The sequence below is a fragment of the Echinops telfairi genome, unplaced genomic scaffold, assembly GCF_000313985.2.
Source record: "Echinops telfairi isolate 266 unplaced genomic scaffold, ASM31398v2 ScPeMD7_16;HRSCAF=60, whole genome shotgun sequence".
Taxonomy (NCBI): Eukaryota; Metazoa; Chordata; class Mammalia; order Afrosoricida; family Tenrecidae; genus Echinops; species Echinops telfairi.
The window spans coordinates 4,431,385-4,438,420 of record NW_022103913.1 but is presented as its reverse complement, the minus strand read 5'-3'; the positions used below and the strand labels follow the sequence as shown (position 1 = coordinate 4,438,420).

At 35.6% G+C, this 7,036-nt stretch overlaps 1 long non-coding RNA gene across 1 annotated transcript in view; it reads right to left on the bottom strand.

Annotated features, from left to right (window-relative positions):
- Positions 1 to 3,992: 3,992 nt before the first annotated feature.
- The window catches only part of LOC123521384, a 23,382-nt gene continuing 20,338 nt past the window's right edge, over positions 3,993 to 7,036 (bottom strand). Inside the window, exon 3 of the long non-coding RNA XR_006679835.1 lies at positions 3,993 to 4,063. This is a non-coding gene — a long non-coding RNA (uncharacterized LOC123521384). The remainder of the gene's footprint in view (positions 4,064 to 7,036) is intronic.

Here is a 7,036-nt window from a genome sequence, read left to right as displayed (position 1 = left end):
GGAAATAAAGGGGAAAGTGGTGTGGAGGGGATGGAATGATTACTTCCTTAATTCTGTACCTTCCTAGTATCATTGTTCCCCATATAAACCTCTTAACTGAGCCAGGAGGTGAGTTCAGTTCCAGACCCGAAGGATGGCTAAGGGTTATATGCTCAGGGGTTCTAACAGTCTGTCTAACCAGTAATCCTGGTCTTTATAATTTTGAGATTTGTGCCACACAATTTGTACAAATGATTGAATGGAAAACAAATTTGCTCTGCAAACTTTCACCCAATTCACAGTAAAATGTTCAAAATAAATAAGGAAATAAAATTTATTTGAAAATTAAAATCAGACAACAAACAGCTTCATTTAATGCTGTCCACATAAAAGCTTTGACACAAGTGTTTATAATTCATAATTGGTAAATACAGGAAGCAACCAGGTTTAACAGGTAAATTGATAAGCTGTGGTACATCCATACAATGAAATACTATTCAATAATAAAAATAAATAAGGCACCACTATTGGTCTTTTCTTGTCCAGAGGAAAGGACAATGATGAAATAAAGATATAGAAAAACAATTAGCCCAATGGACTAATGAACCATACAAAGATCAGTCTCCACTACTGTAGGGCTAGAAGAATTAGGTAGTGTCCCCCACCAACATAAATTGTTCTGAAAGGGATTATATTAGATGGTATTAGACAGAACTGGAGAAAAATATGGAGCAACATTCAAAATCATAAAAGAGACCAAATTTACTTGTCTGATAGAGATTTGTGGAACCCCCCCCAAACTACAGTCGTTGACAACCTTTAGGTGCAGAAATGAACTCAGCCCCATGGTTCAATTTCCAGCCAAATGACAGGTCTATAAGAGAAACAATAACACTAGTGAGTAGTACACACCTCAGAATAGTCAACTACGTAAGATCAGAAGGGCAGTATTTACCCAAGGACAAAATTCAGAGTTTAGGAAAGAAGAATTGGAAACAGGAAAGAAGTAGGATACGTGATAGGACACTGATAGGATTGCAAGGAATGAGATAAAATTTTATGTATTGTTGAATGTAAAACTAAGGATCTGCTCTGTAAACCTGCATCCAATTCACAATAAAGTGTCAAGAAATAAAGGTGCTATAAAGCTATAAAGACATGAGGAATCTTAAAAGTATATATGATAGAAATCACATGGAAAACATTATATTATTCCAATGATACACTCTGAAAAGGTAAAACTATTATAACAAAACAGTTGTCATTCAGTTGGTTCTGATTCATAGCAGTCCTATACACAGAGTAAAAGTTGTGCTCCATGGAGCATTCGACACTTGATTTTTCACAAGTAAATCTTCAGGTCAGAAAATTATATGTATGCTACCTTTGTAACTAAGAAAAGTCCTATGCCTCTACCTATATACTAAAAAGCAATACATGAAAAAGAAAGTTAGTATTAGGCTGACAGAATTTTTTAAAAGGTGAATAATATTGCCACATCATTATTCAATTAGGAAAGATATTTTTCGGCATCTCACTTCCAAGACAGCTCTCAACCTAGCCCTTTAATAAATATTAACCAAATTTCACCAACTAAAATAAGCCTCTTTTCCAAATCCTCCAGGTTCAAGTAATCTGGAGCTTCTTCCTACTATCAACAAACAAGTCAAAGAAAAGTGACAATTTTCTTTTTGAACAAATAGTTGTTTAAAAATCTGATCTCTTCAGTTATCAGGCATCAAAGAACAAAAAATCATATTCTTGTGTGCTCACCTCCATGATACGATCACTGAAGACAAATGGGTGCATAAGCAAATGTGGCAAAGAAAGCTGATGGTGACCGGCTATCAAAAGATATAGCGTCTGGGGTCTTAAAGGCTTAAAGGCCTCATCTAGCTCAGAAGCAACAAAGCCCACATGGAAGAAGCACACCAGCCTATGCAACCACGAGGTGTCGAAGGGATCAGGTATCAGGCATCATCAGAACAAAAAATCTTACCATAGTGAATGAGGGCGGAGTGCAGAGTGGAGACCCAAAGCCCATTTGTAGGCCACTGGACATCCCCTTACAGAAGGATCTCAGGGAGGAGACCAGCCAGTCAGGGTGCGATGTAGCAATGATGAAAAATACAACTTTCTTCTAGTTCCTAAATGCTTCCTTCCCTACCCCCACTATCATGATCCGAATTTTACCTTGCAAGTCTGGCTAAACCAGAGGATGTACACTGGTACAGATAGGAAAGCTGATGGTGAACAGGGTGGATGATCCCTTCAGGACCAGTGGTGTGAGTGGCAATACTGGGAGGGTAGAGGGAGGGTGGGTTGGAAATGGGGAACTGATTACAAGGATCTATATGTGAACCCTTCCCCAGGGGACGGACAACAGAAAAGTGGATGAAGGGAGACATCGGACAGGGCAAGCTATGACAAAATAATAATTTCTAAATTATCAGGGGTTCATGAGAGAGGTAGGAGCGGGGAGAGAGGGGAAAAAATGAGGACCTGATGCCATGGGCTTAAGTGGAGAGCAAATGTTTTGAGAATGATGAGGCAATGAATGTACAAATGTGCTTTACACAATTGATGTATATATGGATTGTGATAAGAGTTGTATGATCCCCTAATAAAACGATTTTAAAAAATCTGATCTCTTACCCCAACCTCTTAAATAAATCCAACTTTTCCATTTGTTCTACATAGTTGAACTGAGAAGATTTTACTGTGTAACTGAACTGTCATGGTATTAATGTACATTGATCACGGCCTGTCTTCATGCCTGTCTTACTCCCCAGATCCCTATTCCACATCAGTGGTAACCTCCTTCAACTACCCTCTCACTCTCTTCTGTGCATGTATTTTGATGATGATTTTCTCATCTGACCTTGTCATTCTCTTGTTCAGTATTTTAAGAAATCTCTCCATTATCTCAATTCCACCCCTCAGTAATACAGCTCTTCACATGGCCTAACTTGTAGTTCCTACTTCCTTCTCAAAACCTTAGTATCACATTTCATTTTAGCGGAGTCAGGGTGGGTTACCCCTGTTTTTAAGCAGTTGCTTTTTGCTAGCCCTAGTACAAACTGCCAGTGTTGCAATTTTCTGTTTATGCCACCATGTGAAAAATACTGGGCAGCACCAAAGCTTAAGACGAGATCTCTTCGTGGCTTCATACTTATACTCAGAATAATTGTTTTTAGAATAATCCTTAAACGCCATTAAATTTATTAAGTTAGATATTTAAAAATATATATATATCTTTCTCTCACCTCTCTAGAGTATATCTCCCATCTTAAGACATGAAGCATTTAAGGAAGACACTCAATGCTTGTTTCACATTTGCTTCAAGCGTAATGCCAAGTTGGTTACTACATTTTATAATGGATGTTTTCTAACATATGCAAAAGTAAAGAGAAAAGAATCATGAGGTCAGCTATAGCTTCACTGTGCTTCCATAATCAACTCCTAGCCAATCTTGTTTCATCTGCAATGTCACCCACGTTCTCTTCTTTCATCATGGGAATATTGTGAAGCCTAGCCTAGACATCATATTTCATCCCAAACTATTTCAGTATGCATACTTACATAGTAAAAGATACTGTTGAAAGATACATATCAAAAGATTCTAATTGAATCTCATGTAAGTTCTGGTACTGGTGGGTCAGATTGCTGACATACATAGTACCCCAGTAGTCATATATTTCACTCACTGGACTCTACTAAGCATAATATTCTAATATACCTCCTTACAATTTACAATATTAGAAATTAAGTGTCAACCACAAAAGCGGTTCTAAAGTTAGTTTCATTATAATAGGAGCATTGATCAAGGCTGGTCTTAGACATCTTAGGGAAGAGATAAAGAAGACATCCATAAATCCTCCTCTTCTCAAAACAGCAAACATTGTTTGGTTTAAGACAACACATTAGTATACATAAGTACTTATTATAGCTGCATATGTATATAACACTATAATAAGACTAGCTAATTTCAGGAAAATTTTATTCAAGTAATCTTACCTTTTGTTGGACTGAGATTCTGATCTGTAAATCCTCTTAGTTCTGTATTTTTGGAAGTCAGACCAACCTGAATAAGATAGTTCCAAGTATTAAAAATGGAATCTTATATATTGCTTAATCATTTAGTAAGCTATTTTATACTTTCCACCATATCCCAATATCAGATATGTACAGCTACACCATGGAAAAAACAACTAATTATATTAACTAGAACCCAAACCAAGCCCACCGCCATGAGCCAATTCTGATTCATAGTAATCCTACATAGGGTTTCTGAGACTGGGAACCTTTATGAGGGCAGACAGCCTCAGCTTTCTCCCAAGGTGCAGCTGGTAGGTTTATAGAGATAGGAAAAATTAATAATTAAATAAAAATGAATTCACATGAAGGTAAAAAATTAAGAAAGTGATGTAACAAATGAGAAGATCTAAAATCAACAGATTTTATTGTTGTTGGTTTTTTTAAAAGCAAATATTCCAATCTGGTAGATATGAAGTTAACTTTAGCTCTATCAAAATCCCACTCTCTCAATTTTTGTTCTTCTTACTCATTGCCTACAATTCTCTTTTACACTAAGACATGGTTTTTTTGGTATGCTGTTGAATTCTCGTTGTTTTTACCTAATGCAACTACAAAAGTTAAATACATTTTGATGTAACAAAAATTATAGTTGATGATTTATCATCTACATATTAAAGAATTTCAACAAATATTTTAGTATAGCCAAAGACTTAATATTTGAATTTTTACCATTTAAAAAATATGAAATTCTAATACTCTTATTATTTGTCTTGCAATTTTTAAAGTTTTAGCTAAACCATGAGTTTTTGCAGGTGAAAGCAAGAGTTTTCCTATACTGAGGAAAATTAAATTATTACTAATAAAGTGCCATGCTGTATTAGGAAATGCCACTTCAACAATTTCATTTTTTGAGGAGGACACATTTCAGTTCAAAAGTACATAATAGTACAGTACTGTTCACTTTATCTATATTAGTATAGAATATTTATTTGCATTATACTCTGCAACAAGGATACGAGTGCTTATCAATAGTAGGCATTAACCACAGTGGAGAATTCCTCTCAAGAAAGATCTTAACTATGATGAAAAGTTGTACTAAACTCACAAACTGAACTCACTGCCATCAAGTCAATTCTAACACACAGTGATCAGTTAGTTAGTTGTATAATCATCACAACAGTTTAGGTGGTCAGAATATTTTTAAAGTACAATCTTGAACTAGAAGAAATCTAAGGCTACCACTACTGAGAAATAGAGGGACTGTATATAAACTTAAAATAAAATAAATCCATCTTTTACTAAACTAGGTTTCTACTTGTAAGGAAGGAGAAGGATAGTGGTGGATAGCAAAGCTCGGCACAAGTACGTTTCTAGCAAGTGACAGCCTGATATGCATTGCTCTAAGATGCAGCCTCACATAAGGAAAATGTGCTTATTAGTTGTACGCCGTGATTCTCAGGCACTTGACCTCACTTGGTAGTAAAGCTGATGCTCATAATTATTCAGACGGAAAACATTATATAAACTATATAGTAACTTCAAGCCATGTTCCCACAGAACATCTGTGTTCCATAAGCTAAATCCAAATGTTCCCTGTTAAAATAAAAGAATGTTGTGCACACAATACAGATCAATGCTAACAGATTGAATTATCTCAATCTAAAGATTATCCACTACAAATTTGTGTTAAGTATTTGTTGCCTATTACTTGATGGATTGCTAGCAAGAAAATAGACGTGAAAACAATAAAATAGTATGCCTACATAATATCAGAAAATTTGAAATAGATGGTTATTAATTCAGTAGCTTGTTCTGTTAATAAAACTATGCCTACAATTTTGCTCTTACACTACTTGTCATATTTTCTCATAGTAAATGTGTCCCCAGCTCATAATATAGATTTCAATATGTAAACACTTTAATGTACCCAAAAGAGCATTATGAATTTTCTATTTATTGTCTCTAAGTGTTTGAGAACCGTGACATTACTGTCTGGCTTTACAACTCTCTTTGGGGACCATGAAAAGGAATGCTCTTAGGTATATTACTAGGGTTAAGGTTCCAAGAAAAGATGCCCACCTTCCACTCCCCAGGGAAAAATATGGCAAGATTACAGTCTCGATGTTACTGCTGTTTCCATTCCCCTCTCCTAGAATACTTAGAGCACATTTAATTATACGGACACTAAGGGTTTTTAATTTACAAGTCTCATTGTATTGTGATTTGGGAAATTTTCACAACATACTTTCAAGCAGTTAGCTTTAAAATCATGAAACTTCAACTCATAGTAAAACCAGCCCTGTGAATTTGAATACATTCAAATTACAGCTCAACTGGAAATAACTAGCTGAGAAACATTAAAGTATAAAAACAAATTCTGGAAAAGTCGTTAAAATAAAAACCTATCACCATTCTGAGACACCATCAGACTCCAGTACTTTTTGAGTTGTGAGGGAAGGCTTTGCAAAAAGAACACACATACAAAGCTATGTGTACACATGCACACACTCATATTCTGCTGCAATGAAAAACTATGTACCCAAATTATACTAATCAAACATTTTAGTGCAGCATTTCCCATTAAAGATAGCATGCTTTGGCTGCAGAAAAAGTTGTGGTAATTAATATAAAGCCCTGGTACAGAAGTTTGAACCTAAGTAGAGTCATATAAAGCCCTGGTACAGAAGCTTGAACCTAAGCAAAGTCATATAAAGCCCTGGTACAGAAGCTTGAACCTAAGCAGAGTCATATAAAGCCCTGGTACAGAAGCTTGAACCTAAGCGGAGTCATGAGCTTTATTAGCAACAGCTTAAGCAACTGACTGACAGCCCTCAGAGGGGAGCATGAAAGAAACATCATAATTATGTTTATTATGCAAATTCTATGTCTCAGTGGTGATGATTTGATCTATCTCAGAGGGTATACAAATTTGTAGCAAATAAGAGACAACATAGTTTGCTAGAGTAGCAATAAAATGTTCAGGAAGAAACACATTTGACCTATTAATACTGTCCATAAA